The sequence below is a fragment of the Canis lupus genome, chromosome 21 (genome assembly GCF_003254725.2).
Source record: "Canis lupus dingo isolate Sandy chromosome 21, ASM325472v2, whole genome shotgun sequence".
Taxonomy (NCBI): domain Eukaryota; kingdom Metazoa; phylum Chordata; class Mammalia; order Carnivora; family Canidae; genus Canis; species Canis lupus.
The window spans coordinates 5,907,941-5,923,701 of NC_064263.1; the positions used below are offsets into that span (position 1 = coordinate 5,907,941).

At 46.4% G+C, this 15,761-nt stretch overlaps 1 protein-coding gene across 27 annotated transcripts in view; it reads right to left on the reverse strand.

The window, feature by feature from the left end:
• The window catches only part of LOC112641982 (serine/arginine repetitive matrix protein 1-like), a 64,107-nt gene that overhangs the window by 10,244 nt on the left and 38,102 nt on the right, over positions 1-15,761 (reverse strand). For 2 of the 27 annotated variants that reach the window (XR_007404537.1, XR_007404536.1), the window contains exons 3-5: positions 2,998-3,072; positions 662-840; positions 200-289 (exon numbers count right to left, since the gene is read on the reverse strand). The exons of 5 other annotated variants lie outside the window; for them this stretch is intronic. The gene's annotated coding sequence lies outside the window, so the exon portion shown is untranslated. Of the gene's footprint in view, positions 1-199; positions 290-661; positions 841-2,997; positions 3,073-5,830; positions 6,025-7,346; positions 7,429-8,106; positions 8,220-12,049; positions 12,179-14,918; positions 15,096-15,761 lie in introns of those variants that run through there. 20 more of the 27 variants (XR_004807791.2, XR_004807794.2, XR_003124928.3 and 17 more) reach the window with 20 other exon arrangements.

The window sequence follows — 15,761 nt, forward strand, 5'->3', positions numbered from 1 at the left end:
TGCACACATGCTTTATTTCTCCATATTTCTGCAGACCCCAGAATACACACAAAATTCAGTGAAAATATTTAATTAGTGATAAATGAATAAATAAATAATTTCTCAGAGGAAAAGATGTTTTCTCCTCTGTTAAACACTTATAGTTCTTATTTTACTTGTCAGCTTATTCGCTTCCTCTTTTCCAAGATAAACTTCTTACTTTTTCAACTCTCTCTCTTGAGCTCAACTTAAACATATTGTGGTTATTTTCCATGAAATTGAAGACACCCTATATCAGCCAGAGTAGTGACTGGAGGAAAAAAAAAAAAAAAAAGACACATTCAAACTGGGTAATTTGAGACTTTAATAAAGGACTATTCATAAAACTCTAGACAGAATTTAAGGAAACCACAGAGGAATAGCAGCATCCCAAGGCTCACTTTAGTCGGGAACCAATATCACTCTACAGTCTGCAGGCATAGGGGAGGGAGCTGGTCCCAGAACCCAGGGAAGGGGCCTGGAAGGTGAAGACCCAGGGAAGGCAGCTGGATGGGGAAAGCCACCTCAAAGGAGCTTGCAGAGGGCAAGGCCAGCTCTGGGTGACCCAACAGAGAAGAAGCCAGAAGAACACATACCCCAACCTTATCCTCCTCCTTCTATCTAATCACCTGCCAAAACATACCAGTGACCACACCAGGCCAGAAGACAAAGGCCGATAAAGACCACACAGGTCCGTTTCCCAAGGCCAAATGGAGTAGGCTGGGGATTGGATCTGGAGGCACACATAGGCCCTCTCCACACGTCTTAAATTATAGATGTTCCAACTCAGCACAGCTATGTCGCTGATCCAGTGCTACTAACCTAGGCCACAAAGGGAAATTTGGTACATTTCAATTGGGGATTGGATAATGTAAACTTTTAGGAACACAAATGTCCTTATGCCACCAGCCCGGCTATTACTTTAACAAATGATAATTTTGTGTTGAGATTGTAAGATCCAAGACAGCAGAAATGCCATAATTCCATAGCCACATGTGCAACCTCCATGTCAAATATGAGCCTTGGGATAAATTGAAGGTCAAGAAACTTGTTTTCAGGCCCTACAACTTTCAGGTGGGTGATTCTGGACAGGTCCCTTCACCTGGGATTCAATTTTCTTCCATCTTTAAAACTGCCATGCCACTTCCAACTCCATCATTCTGGGTTTCTAATTTCTCATAACCTTTGCTTCAGAAGAGTAGACCTCCCTCCCTATGTGGATGGCGATGGTGTAAGCAGTAGAGCATGCTTCCAGGTTCTCCGGTGGTATCCCAGAACGCTAGCACCGAGGTTGCTTAAGGTCAGGCACGATGTTTTTCCCCCATTGCTTCTCCACTCACTCAAACACAGTGGTCTGCATATTGTCAAGGTTCAATTTCTTTATGTGATGTTTCATTCTTTGACTATTTCAAACAAATTCAGAATAAACCACAAAGAGAACAAGGGACAAGGCCCACAGAACAAAAAGCAATTGATTTGCAACTATGTACCTATTGTTTTAGACGTGATAGCACTTTGGGATGGAGTCTGCCTCTCCCTGCTTCACCAGCGAGGAGACTGAGACTCAGACAAGTTCACCTGCCCAAAGCTAGCGTTTGAACCGCAGCTTAAACCTCGTTCTTGCTGAATGGAAAGCCCACATTCTTTCTCCTTTGGAACTCTACACGTGGTGCTTGATTTAGATGCTTGATCCTTAACATTTGTCTTGCCAGTCAGAACGTCACAGTGACCTTCATGAAATCTGCATCCTTTCTAAACCTGCTGCCTGCTGCCATCTGTGGTGGAACCTCCTTCCCCCTCCTCTGGGCGCTCCAGCTCTGCGTACCCAACCACCCAACTGGAGGATGTGATCTGCATGACAGAGAGGTGACCTGGAGTGTGGGGTCTGGGCACAGCACCCCACATCTCAAAATGGTTTTACTGGCATTTTAATGGCATTTCCTCATGAAACCTCCGCGCAGTACCTCAGCATTCAGATCCTCAAGGTACAGATTAGAACATGGAAAGAAGCCTAGAGAGGTTATGACTTGCCTTTTTTGTCAGAATGTGAGCTGGTGGCAAAGCTCCTTCTCCCTCCCCTCCTTCCTGTCTCAACAGGTTGAAATATGCCCAACCCTGGGATGGAAATGTGGCTTGGGTGGGAAGGCTGAACAAAGGAAAAGCAAAGCAAAGCAAAGGCAAAGTGAAGCCACTGAGCACAGAAGACATCTTACAAGGGCCGGTGATTCTTGAAAGGAAATGTCTAAGAGGGGGAACCAAGATGAGCCTTTTGATAAAGCTGGCTGGAAGAAATAATCTGGAAGCCTCATGGCAGAAGTAGCTCAGTGCCTTGGCTAACTACTCAGACGTCAAAGTGTCAAGTGAGGTCATTAGCAATGCTGGCCCCTGTTGGTACAAGGGTTGGTAGGGTTCAAAGCATAAGACACTTATCTCAAACATTTCTGGATTGGAACCCTAGCCATTAAATGTCACTCGGTGTGACATATTTATATAACCAAAGTATCTTCTGCTTTGATAACATTCACCTGCATGACAGTGACAACCCACTCCACTTGCCCTCCTGATTTCGGAACTTCTCCACTAAGATACCTCATATGCCCGCAACCAGCCTGCCAGTCTCCATGCCCACAGTACTCCTCCTCTCTTGCCGATGTTCCCTCTTGTCCATGTGACTATCCACAAAGACTCAGGGAAGCTTACCCCTACTCCTGCCCATCTTGAGCATCCCGGATCATGCCAAGGTGTCGTGTCTGGAGGCTCCCACAGCCACCACTGTGCCAGGTGTCACACTGAGCTCCATGACCAGCATTGGGCTATACTTTGTCACCCAAGCCCCAGAGGAAGGCTCCTTGGATTGGAGTCTTGTCAAGTCTGTCTTGAATAACATTTATTGGCTTTTATGTCCACCTGCCAACCATAGTACCAAAACTCAGTCCATGGGGACTTACTGGAGTATGCAATGAGATGTAGGAGACTTACCCAGAAGAAAACATTTCTTGGTCTCCACATATTTAACAAATATTCATTTCTTTATTTATTGAAGATTTTATTTATCTGGGAGAGAGAGAGAGAAAGAGAGAGAGCATAAGTGGGGGGCAGAGGCAGAGGGAGAGAGAGAGAAGCAGACTCCCTGTTGAGCAGGGAGCCCCATGTAGGGTTCAATCCCAAGACCCCGAGATCATGACCGGAGCTGAAGGCAGACACTTAACCGAGTGAGCCACCCAGGCGCCCTATAACAAGTATTTATTTAATAACAACTGAATGGCAGCCTTAGGGGCCATGTTATCCCCAAGGAATCAAAACTTAGATGGACATATTTCAATTTTTAAAATTTAAATTCAATTAGCCGAGATAAGCATTAGTTTCAAACTTAGAACTCAATAATTCATCGGTAGCATAAAACACCCAGTGCTCATCACATTACGTGCCCTCCTTAATGCCGATCACCCTCACCCGCCTCCCCTCCAGTAACCCTCAGCTTGTTCCCTAAAGTTAAGAATCTCTCATAGTTTGTCTCCCTCTCTGATTACTTCATTTTCAGTTTTCTCTCCCTTCTGCTATATTTCAATTTTCTTCCCACCTCAGTGCATCTAGTGGCTGTCCCAAACATTCCTACATGCAATATTGGTTTGTTGTGGATGCAGTGATTCTCAGCTGAGTAAGTGCTCCCTCTAAAAGAAAGGGGAAGATACACACTAATTTGAAGATGCTTTCTAGACAATTCTAATAGGAAGGGATGCCCCTCCTCTGGCTGAAAAGTCTCCTTTCACCCTCAGAATATGAAAAATAACATTTCCCAAAGTCAAAAGACCATTTGCAATGAGAGGCATGAAGCTCTCAATTCATAAATGAAAAATAATGCAAAACAAATGAGAATTGGGGCATGGTCAACATCACACAGTTCTTCCTTGCTGTCGTTCTCTTTGGAAAAATACTTAGGAACATTCAGCCTCTTTTTGGTGAAGCAGGGATTCCAGAAGCTTATGCGAGCACCCAAGTCCAGCCCTCTGCTGTGCATGTAGCACATCAAGGTCCTTGCAGAGAGAAATGCCGAAAGAGCAAGAGAAGGACATGCGGTGCCACAAATTGCCTCTCCTGCCCACACATCATTTAAGATGACTCTCAGTGTTCCCAGGAGGCTGGCAGTGGCCATTAGTTCCCTGTACTCTGAGATGATCCAATAGAGATCTGCAGGATTTGGTGTGGTTCACCGGGAATAGAATTTCACCTTGGGGCACCTGGGTGACTCAGACGGTTAAATGTCTGACTCTTGATTTTGGCTCTGGTCATGATCTCAGGGTTGTGAGATCGAGCCCCACAGAGAACTCTGCACTCAATGGGGAGTCTGCTTGAGATTCTCTCTCTCTCCCTCTGCGCCTCCTGTTCATGTGCACTCTCTAAGTAAATAAATAAATATTAAAAAAAAAATTTCACCTTCTCATCCCACAACGTAAAACTCATGAAGAGCAATCAGAAAGAATGGTGATGACATGGCACCAGCATCAGACGAACAGTGGGCTTAACCTGAGTGATTACACAGAAAGCCACACCACAAGAAAGGATAAAACACAATCTTCTTCTTCGACCTCTTCTGGCATCTGACCTCATGCATAATGACATGATAAAACAAGTCTTGCCTATGCCAGGGTCTTACCACTCAAAGCTAGACCACTGGGGGTCTTCCTATTTCTTAGGAAGAATAAAATTTAATTTTCCCTTAAATCCTTAAATACATTTCAGGTTGCCTTTGCTATTGTACTGACTGTGTGCTAGCTGGGAAGTCAGTTGTAGAGAAGAATGGTGGGACACAATTCTATCAGCTCACCCCAAAACTTAAAGTATGTTGGGGAAAGAGAGCAGACTTTAGAATTAGGCAGATGTGCATTTATCTCTAATGAGGCCACTTTCTAGCTGATGACCTTCACCAGTTTGTTTCACTTCTATGTAACTCTGTTATCAACATCTACCTTACAAGGTTGTCAAAGCTAAGTAGAAATAATATATAACTTTACATATATTATCATGGTGTCTGACATACAGCAAGAAGTCCTCACATTTTTAGAGTAAAAGGAATAGTGGCAATTGTCATTACTGGGAGCCTTGTAGGGGAGACCAGGCCTGGGCAGAGGGAAAGGCCAAATTCACCCTTCAATTTACCATGCTACCTCCTGGACTAGGGGGGAATTATCCACCCAAGATTATACAGCCAGAGTTCCATAGTGGAGATTTGAATTCAGGACTGACTGCAGAGCAAGTAGAGGAGCTACCAAGCAAAGAAGACACAGAAGTAAAGGCATAGCATAGAAAGACAGTATGGTTAGGATAATGATTAGGCTAGCTCTGGAGCCAGACAGGCCTGAGTTTAAATCCCCAGTCTGCCATTTACTACTTGTATAATTTAATGCCTCTAAACCTTAGTACCTTCACTCCTAAAATCAGCTTATTGACTATCAGGGACTGAATGTATGTGTCCCCTCCAAATTCTTCTCTTGCAGCCCAAACCACCAGTAGCTCTGTGTTTGGAGAGAGGAAGTAATTAAGGTCAAATGACGTTGAAAGGGTGGGGCCCTGATCTGCTAGGATTAGTGTGAAGAGACATCAGAGAGCTCAGTCTCTGTCTCCGTTTCTATCACACACACACAACACACACACATTCTCTCTGTCTCTGTCTTTGTCCCTTTCTTCTCCCATTGTGTGAAAACACAGTGAGACAGCAGCCCCCTACAAGCCAGGAGAAGAAGGCTCAAAACAAAACCTGCCTGGGTAGCACCATGATCTTGGACTTTCCAGCCTCCAGCACTGTGAGAAATACCTTGCTGTTGTTGAAGCCGCCCAGTGGGTGGTATCTTGTTATGGCAGCCCAAGCAAACTCCTACACTGGGTCCAGACTGGAAGGCTCTGGCCATTTAGCCTGGGCCAGGTCACCACACGGTGGCCAGAGGGAGACAGTCCTAACTGTGATCCAGGAGAGAAGTGAAAGGTCAAAGCTGAAGGCCTTTGTAGGACCTGCAGTGGGAAAACAGGACAAGGAGACAGATGGCAGGAAGAGGAGGCATGAGCCAGAGAGCAGCATCAGAGGCAGATGGGCAGGGGGTGGTTCGCTGTAAACTATTCAACCCAGAGGCTGCGGCCCCCGTGGGTGTGTGAGGGCTCCATCTCCACGGATGCCCGCTGTGCAGGGTGGCAAGGGCAGACAGCTTCAAGGCGGCCGGCAGGACCGGGCGCGGAAGAGACTGCTGGTAGCAGCACTGGTGGGGGCCATGGCGTCCACGTGTCAGAGCCACACAGCTCGAAGCCCACATCATCAGGAATGAGCCGTGGGCACCAGGAAGCAAGGGCATCGGTGATGTGTGCCAGGTGCTCAGACAGGAAAACCGGACACTTGAGGATGGATGGTGTGAGGCACTCGGGGCCCAGCCAGGGAAGCAGATGAAGGGAAAGGAGGGATTGAGGAGAGAAGCTGAGCTATTCATTTCTGACCCACCTCCCATTAATTGCTCCCTGCAGGGTTCTATGACCATGCAAAGGAGGATTCATTCACTTAGCCATTTATTGGATAACCTCCCTGTGCTGGACACCCATCTAATTGCTATGGAGACCATAGCTTATTTTTAAGAAGGAAATGCAGACAATAAACAGGCAAACCGAAAGGGAAAAACATTTCAGATGGGGGAGCACACTATAAAAACAACTGAGCAGGGGAAGGTGGGGGAAAGTGATGGAATGATGCAAGGACGGCTTCTTTGGACATGGTAGTCAGGAAGGCAGTCTCAGAGGAGACCGTTGAGTTTAACCTGAATGGCCAGAAGGACGCAGCCTGATGCAGCCCTGGAGGAGGCACAGCCCACGGGAGACAGAAGCTGCCGGTGCCCTGAGCTCCCCAAAGTCAATGTCAGCCGGCGGAGCAGAAAGCAGCATGTCAGTGGCATTTCTTCCCCTATCTGATTTTCTCCCAGCCTGAATAGCAATCTGGAACCCACGCGCCATTGGTCTCTTCATCCATTCCGTGCACACTGCATGCCTGCCACGTGCCAGGTACCGCACCAGGCACCGACACGTGACCACCGTCCATGGACAAGTCAGCGAAGGAATCCAAATTTCAGACCAAGAACAGGATTCGATACTGAACGTGGACTCCACTGAGATCCGAACGAAACCAAGGAGAAGGGTGTGCATGGCTGTGCATGGGTGTGCATGGGTGTATATGCTACGTGTGCTTATCCACATAGACACGTCGTTCCCACCCCCAAAGCAAGGTCTCCACGTGCGCAGGCCAGAGCGGGCACAGTAAAGCTCCTCTTTGCACAGGGAAAGTCACTTCCACTCACTCTGCCAAAACAAGGCTCGCCACAGTCTGGGAAGCAAAGACGGGGTCTGAGATAGTCATCTCGCGAGGAGGTTCCTTCTGAGCTAAAAATACAGAAGAGAAAAACAATGATCTCAGCAAGGTAATTGGCAATAGGTGAACAAACGAAGCAGACAGAGTGTGAACAAGCGATCTGTTTGCCTTCTGGGGGCGGGATGAGCCCGCTCCGCTGAAGCCAGTGCAACCAGCAGTGGGGAGAGCCCGGCAAAACAGACGAAAACTGGTGCTCCAACTATTTCTGACACTTCGCACTCCTGGCTGCCCCCAGCTGCTGGAGGGTATGGGTGGGGTGGGTGGGGGAGAAGGGAGAAGGATGACAAGCTGGCAGGCAGGAAGACAAGGGTGTCTTTTCATCCAAACCTTCAGGTATCCCCACTGATCCTACTTCACATTTTCTCCAGTGTGGATTTTATGCACCGATGGCAAGCGATGTCTTAAGAAGGAAATTTTGTTTTTGTTTGGGCTTGGCCAGGACCTCTGGGCAGCCAGCTTGTTGTTTTATTTTAAGAAAGCAGCTGTATTTTAGCCCAGGGGCGGGGGGCGGGGGAGGATGTTTTGCACAGAGGTTTTAAAGTGCCATCTTCCAGAATGGTTTAGTCCAGAGTGAAAGCGGGGAGCTGGATGACATGAAAAACCCAGCCCCATCTCCCCCACAATCTGAATCTGTGAAAAGAATCTGGTGACTACAGGTCCCTTGGGCATCTCTGCCCCCTGCCCAATACCTGGAACCCCCATGTCTCGCTGGGATTCGGAACCGATGGGGTTACCGGGATAGCCACACAGGTACCCGGCTGCGGCTGCTGCTCTGGGCTCTCCAGGATTCCTCCCCCGGAGAGCTCTCGGCTAGAGCCAGGAAAGAACACTACCACATTTTTCTTGGTTTTTTAGAGGGTGTTGATCCAAGGATCTGTTTTTACATTTGAATGCAGCAGTCAACTGTAGCATAATAGATTGCAGACCTTTGTGAGAAATCACTGTGAAGGCTTCAGCAGGGAACTGTGGGCTGCCGCACAGAACTGCACTGTCAGCAGGTTAGAACTGGGCACTTGTCCATGTTTCCCTTCTTTTTAAAGGAGTCATTGACCTTCCACAGGCCTGTATCAAAATGGGGCGAACAAAATGCTGCCAGACACGGCGGGACTGGAGGAGAGTTCTTTCAGGGGCTGCGAAGGGTTGCATTCGGTCTCTTTACTGTCATGGAAATTCTGAGTGTGACTTCGAAGCCTCCCTGGCTCTGGGCCAGGTGGAAAGGTTTGGAAAAAAAAAAAGCAGAGCCTCAACCGGGAGTGAGCAGGGTGGGAAAGCAGCTGCCCTGGCACAGCCCCCGGAGGGATGTGAGGAGCCCCGGGGCCTATTGTGCCAAAGCACATTCAGAAGCCCCTGGTCACTGCTCCAGGTGGCCAGCCTCGAGAAGCACACTGGGAACTTGTAGAAAGTGGTGCTCGCTATGGGGAGGTCTCATCCAACACGCCAGTCATTCCTTCATTCCTTCCTTCATTCATTCTGCAAACAGTCCATTAGGCCTACTGAGCCTGAGAATACAGGGATGACAGGCAGTGTCTGCCCACTATTCTGTGAGAAGACGCTCTAGAAAGAATCCTATGCCAGGAAGACAGATCAGAGCCACCATGGGAGGCTTGGGAGGAGACCGGGCTCGGATGTCTCCCACATCGGCCATCTCCTGAGGACCTCAATTCATTTCAGCAGTCACCACAGGAATTCCTAGTGACCCTGTACTGAGCAGAACTTCCTCCTTCCATAGAATCCAAGGGAGCCGGTACTTTCCCAGGTTCAGACACTCACTCCCCTCCCAAGCACCAAGGCTAGGTGAGTTGCAGTGTCTCCCTCCCCTTCTCCCCCACCCAAGGATGGGGGATGGATTTGCTTTTTCCAGAGGCTTATCACCTCTGCTAAAGGCACTGCTCCCCAGCCCAGGTTTTTAGACCTGAGCTAGAAGGGTTGGGTGTGTCTGGGAGCTGAAGAGGGCCTTCCTAGAAACACAGATGTCACTCCGGGTAGGCAGGCTGCCCGCTCTGGGCTTTAGGCTGTTCTGGAACTAAAAGGGGGTTGGAAACCATCTGGCAGGGGAGGAAACAGAAAGTGTGGCGAGCAGCCACCGGAGGCTTCTCTCCTGCCCTCTTCCCTGGGCTGGCCTTCCTAACTCCTAGCAAGCAAGCAGGGACTTGTTTTCTGCTAAGCTCTCGGGTTTAGGTGAATCTGCGTGTGTGTGTGTGTGTGTGTGTGTGTGTGTGTGTGTGTGTGTGTGTGTGTTTACAGCCTACAGAGAAACAGCACATGGGGAAGTGTGTGAGAGATAAAACGGTCAGAGAAATGATGCCAAGCAAGGAGTAGAGAGCTGCCTCTGGCAGGCCTCCTGAGCCACTATTATTTTTGTGGTCGATAATCACAGTCCTGTGCTTGAATATGAAGAATGTCTTCAGAGCTGGGGCTGAGAGGAGTCGGACTCCTTGGAGAGGCGTTACCACCAGACGAATGGGATTGTAATTAATCATTGGGGGTGAACTTGAGTCCCTGGGGATAAGCCTCCAACTGAATAATGGTATCTTTATTTCGGGGAAACTCTGAAACTTAGATGCTCTTCTGAACAGGATTCCCATCACCGCTGCCCTCCCTAACACAAATGAAACTTCTGGAGTCAGGCCTAGTGACTGTATTGTCATGTTTTCAACTTTATAGTTTTATTCTCGAGACTTCTAGAACTTGTTAACTCTTATGTACCCATCCTGGTGGAAGCAAATTGAAATAACTCAAAACTTCAGACAACTTAAATTATGAGTTTTTATGTACACTGGTATAAATATATTTTTCTTGCAGATGCGATACCTTTTTTATTAAAAGGATCGACTTAACAAACAAGTCTCGTGAAAAGGAAATCTTTTCTATATATGCTAATAGACATTGGGATGAAGGTTAGCTTTAGGATATCTGTGAAGAAAAGGTTTGCCAAGTAATGAGAATGATAAACAAAATTCCAGTCCAATTTTGTGTAACCTAAGTGAAGAGACACATATTTGAAGAACCACAGCAGTACCCATTTATATGTAAACATTTCTATACTACTTACAAAATTAATATCTTTTTCTTCAAAGTTGATCCTCAAAGAAACTATAGTTGATAATATTTGCTTAACCTCATTTTCAGTCCCTATACCCAATTTGAAATTCATAAAAATGCTTTTCTTTGCATATATTTCCCCCAAAGTTCATTTGAATTAATAATATGTTAGAGTTTATTTATAATCTGAAACTGCTAAACAGATGAGTGGATAGACAGATCAATGAATCTAAAATAAATGATGAATCTAAAATAAAATCTGATTTACGTCCCCGTTTCCCTCAGATACAGGCCTCTGAGTTTCAGGCGACTCCCTGGGACCTTGAAAGCACATCAATTCCTCTCAGGAACTCTTCACCATCCAAGACACACTTCTACCCATGATTGAATGCCATAACTCCAGGCTTGCGCCAGGGGCCTCAAAGCAGTGGCTCTCCCGCCTTACCACTTGTGCCTACCTTAGCTATTTGGCCAGTTCCCCATTTGGATTGGGCTCTGCTTTGGGTTCACTCTTCGGGATTTGAAATGAACAAATTGGCCTACAGACTGATATGTGATTTCAACTCAGCCTTGAGTGACAAACAACCTGGCCTGGCTTTTCTGACTTTTGGTAAGTGGTGCTCCCACCTTGCTGGCCACAGCCCAGCCCTCAATCCCTCACCGCCCCTTCCCAAGCCCTGACTTGGGGGAGTGGGAGGGTAGATAAGATTAGACAGCTTTCTGACAAACTGTCTCAGGAATGTCTCATCTCTGATGTAGGTAAACTCCTACTAACTGCTAACTATCTGGTCTCAAATCTAGATAGCTTTGGATTCAGCACAGCTTCACTTCCTAAATACATAATTAATGCTATTTAAGGAAACATGGTACTCTGCCCCTTGGTTGTGAAACCTTCTGCTCTGGGATAAAATGATGACTTCCTACGAAAATCTTCCTCTGGTCCTCATCTCTTGCTTTCCCTTTCAAATAGTAGCATTTCTTTTAGTTAGCCAAGAAAGTTTTATTTTTCCCCTCAGCTTTTTGAGAGACCTAAACATTCTTCATTAATCTAATTTTGCCTTTAACACTGCCTAAATTTTCCTAAGATTTCTCTCAAAAATATTTTTTATGTCTTACTTACAAACTATGGAACAAATAAAAAAAAGCACCCAAGTGCTATCATTTGTTAATGTAAAATATGAAGTAAGTATAAAATAAATCATGTTTTTATGTGTAAAATACGAGGTAAAGCCTCTGTTCCTACTATAGGTCCAGGGACCTCCCAAACACAAGCCCTGATAAAGGTTTAGTGCCTTTCCTTCCAGACTTTTTCTGGGCTTATACAAACATGCTTAAACATTTCCAAGGCAAACATCAAGCTTTCCTTAATTCTGCTTTGCTCCTCCCTAGGCACAAACTACTAGGAAATTCTGATGACTCTTCCTTCAACAGCACCCAAAATCCATTGCACTCACTTTTTCCCACCTGCACCACCACGCTCAGTTCATGCCACTGTCATTTCTCGCTGGTTGACTGGATAAGCCTCTTTATTCTCCCCTTCCCTCTAAACATGTCGCTGCTCTGGATTGCACGAAAACAACACATACTTACTCTAGTTAAGCAGGAAGTGGATTGTTGGCAATCTCTTGGGAAGTTCACAGAATCCATGAGAAGGCAGTAGAATGCACCTGAGAAACCAGCAGGAGCCCAGAGAGGCTGAGAAAGCACTGCAGTAACATCCTGGTACAGGATGGGCTTGGTCAGAATGTTATGCTCTCCCTGCGGGATCTCCACCTTCTCCAGCATGGGCCCCCTTTGGCACTAGGGATTCCACTGGCCCCTGGGCTGGCCATCTCTGCCACTGCTGGAATAAATCTGTCTTGTCCCAGGTCTTTGCCTAGAACTAGATTTGGAGTCCCTGGTGGAGCACCCATGCCCATTCCTTAGCGTTCAGAACTGGCAGAGGGAGTATCTGGCATGTTCAACATCTAGAGGGGTGGGGGGTGGGGGAAGTCTCCCACCTCAAGACCAGTTAGTGGTGGAATTCCCCAAATAAAATGGGGACTCAGAGGCTTGTCAGCTGAACAATAACAGCTGCACTACAAATACCTACATTCCATTTTCCACATAACAGCCCGAGAATGGCTTTAATATTAAAATTCATCAGGGTACTCTTCCATTTTAATCCTTCCAATGGTTTCCCATTGACCTTAGAAGACAGCCTCAATCACTTGCCCCCCTACTACATACCCTGGTGGAAGACCCCAGAACTGTCACTGGGGAATCAAATGTAATCCACACCAAAGTCAGGCTCATGAGCTTAAGAGTCCTTGATGTCAACAGAGCCCAATGCCCTTCCCACACGCCTCTCCATATGCAAAGAGTTCAGAGCATTTGGACCTGGCTGCTGCTCAGTGGCTTAAGTAGAAGCATTGTAAAACTCCAATATAGTGAGCTAATTTCCCTCCTCTTTAATTTATCACATGCTTTCGTATACTTTAAACCACCTGATTCTCAAAATGCTCCTGTGAATAGGTAGGATAGATGTCATTATCTCATTTTAACAAGTAAGAAAATTCAGTCTCAGAGGTGGAGAACACACTTCTTTAGCATAGCAGGTGTAAGGGAAGGGGACATCTAGATGAAAACCTATCCCTTCTTAACTCTTAATGTCCCTCATAACCAGTGAATTCACCAAGCATTCTAAGTGATCAAGGTTTGATGGATGGGTGTGAGGAAGTTGAGTAAACAAAGGTCATGGGGTCCCCATTCAGAGCCAGGTTAGGGTGAAATGAAGAAAGCAGGGTTATTTGCGGGCCTGGGAATAGCCAGCTCCTAGGGACGTGCCCAGGCAGGTTCCAGAGCCAAGAGCAAACCACACACTGGGCCACCACCTCCTAACAGCCTATCACACAGAGTACCATTTCATGGTAGGTGGAATAAACAGAAATGGCCATTGAGGACAGCCTCAAAGAGGAAATTAAATATCAAAGGGACCGAGGGAAGGAGGTGGTGCAGGAGGCACTCGGTGATTGTTTCAGGGCCGAGGCCTTATGAAACCGGCTGACTGGAGCCTATGTCACCCAGCCTCTGCCTAGGGACAGTCACTGCAAGTAGGAGCAGGATTAGCAGAAGTTAAGAGTTGCATGGCACGACTGGGGCTGCCATCTCTACCAGGACTCCAGGGAGATGCTGTACTAGGTCCAGTCTTTCTGCTTTGAGAACTTTTTTTACCGAAACCAGACAAACCACAGCTCCCACACCCTTCAGTGTATTAGAGTAAATTCCCTGGTGGAGGCACCTTCTCTTCTGTTGGATTTCCCCCAAGGTGGCAGCCCACAGATCCTTGTTCCAGGGGTGTGACATTTAGCGCCTCGGTCCCTTCCCCTGCCCCTGCCTCCTCCTCCCTCCCCTTCGCTGCCAGACCCAGCCTCAGACAAGGGCCTGAAATGTCTGAGGACCAAATGTAAATCACCAGTACAATGCCTCTTTGTAGTCTGTTCACACCTTTCATCCCAGAGTTTCAAAGCTCAGTGCAAATGTTAACTTGTCCTCAGACACCTCAGGAGAGGCAGGGAGGTGGCATATGCTATTATCATCTCCTGCTTTATAGAAGCCAGCCAGGCTCCGAGCCATGAACCATCTTGCTGGAGGCCTCATGGTGAATAATCAGGTGTCCTGGGGACCTATAGCTAGTCATTAACTATATAATGTCACTGCCAAAATAAGTATCAGCCCTCTAATTGATAACTATTTTTTCCTTCACTTTCTTCTTTCTTTCCTCCTTTGGAGTCTGAGCTCTCCCATGGCTTTGTAGATAAATCCCACAAACTGACACAACCACCAACCATCTTCAGTTGCCCTTCCCTTAAAGAAGCCAGAGGAGATATTAAATCAGTTCCTTTGCTATGTGCGGCATAGACGAAATAAGGAAATAGGGAAATGGTTTGGGTTATGTCAGTGTGCTATTTAGAGCTGACAGTCAATCACAGCATCCCTGCTCCCTGCCATCCCCTTCTAGGGGACTCGCCACCTCTGACCTCTAACTATTACTTAAGTGGGCTGGTCATTTTCTGTTACACATGACCGTACTCATACCAAAGCCATATCTGATTGAACCAGGAACCCAAGTATTCCAGAGCCTTGTCTATGACTGGTAACAAAGCTCTATTCAAATGGAGAATTTAGGGGTACCTGGGTGGCTCAGTGGGTTAAGCATCTGCCTTTGACAGGTCATGATCCCAAGGGTCCCAGGATCGAGCCCGGGAATTGGGCTCCCTGCTCAGTGGGGAGTCTGCTTCTCCCTCTCCCTCTCCCTCTCCCCTTGCTCGTGCTCTCTTTCTCTCTCTCTCAAATAAATAAATAAATCTTTTTTTAAAAAGTTAAAATAAAACAAGCAAGGAATTTAACTGTGGGGGAAGAAAGAGGTCAGGGAAGGTGAGTTTCTATTAGGGGCTCAAAGAGAAGTGGGCGGGCTTACCTAAAAAAGACACTGGATGAGTAGTGAATCAGATCAACGGCAGAGAACTAAAGAATCTAGAACTTCAGCTACTATGTAAGTAACAGTTTCACGGAGTCTTTGGAACTGCTACGGATTCTGAACAACCTTGAAGTTCTGGTGTCTGTGAGTCTAGGCCATGCCATGGTCACATTCTTTAAACATCCCTAGCTCCTTTACTGTTCCTCTTTATAACATGTCCCCATTCTTAGCCTGAGATCAAAAATACACAACCAAGGATTTTATTTAAGTTCTGTGGCTTATATGCCTAAGTCAATATAAAGTTGAGCAAGCCACTTGCTTTTTATACTTCAAAGCTTTCATCAGCAAAACAGGGGTAATTATTTCTTAGGCCATGCCTATAGAGTTGATTGGACTTCATAAATATCTGGTTGATTTGAAGTGAGGTTTTTCTAGCCATTATAACATCCAATCACTAAGCAATCATTGAATGTCTACTTGATTTGATTATTTAGAAATCTGAAGTTACGACTGGCCTTTTCAAGCCTGTCACATGGCCCTCTTAAGAATGAGATAATGTTGGCTTTGCCACACGGAAGTTCTGACCAATCCCCAAGTGGCAGACCAGTAAATATACTAATCCCGATCGTCCCATAATCCCAGTTTCTTCAAATCTTGGGATTGCACTTGTGAGAGAGATTAGATTATAGAAGATACCAGTTACTGCCTGAATGGTACAAATAAATCTCGTCTTAGAGAGAGGGGAAATTCAAATAGACACTGTGGGCCTAGGAGAAAAAAAAACAACACACATAAAGCATTTTTGAGAAATGAGATCATTGACATTTTGATCAGTCAACCTTA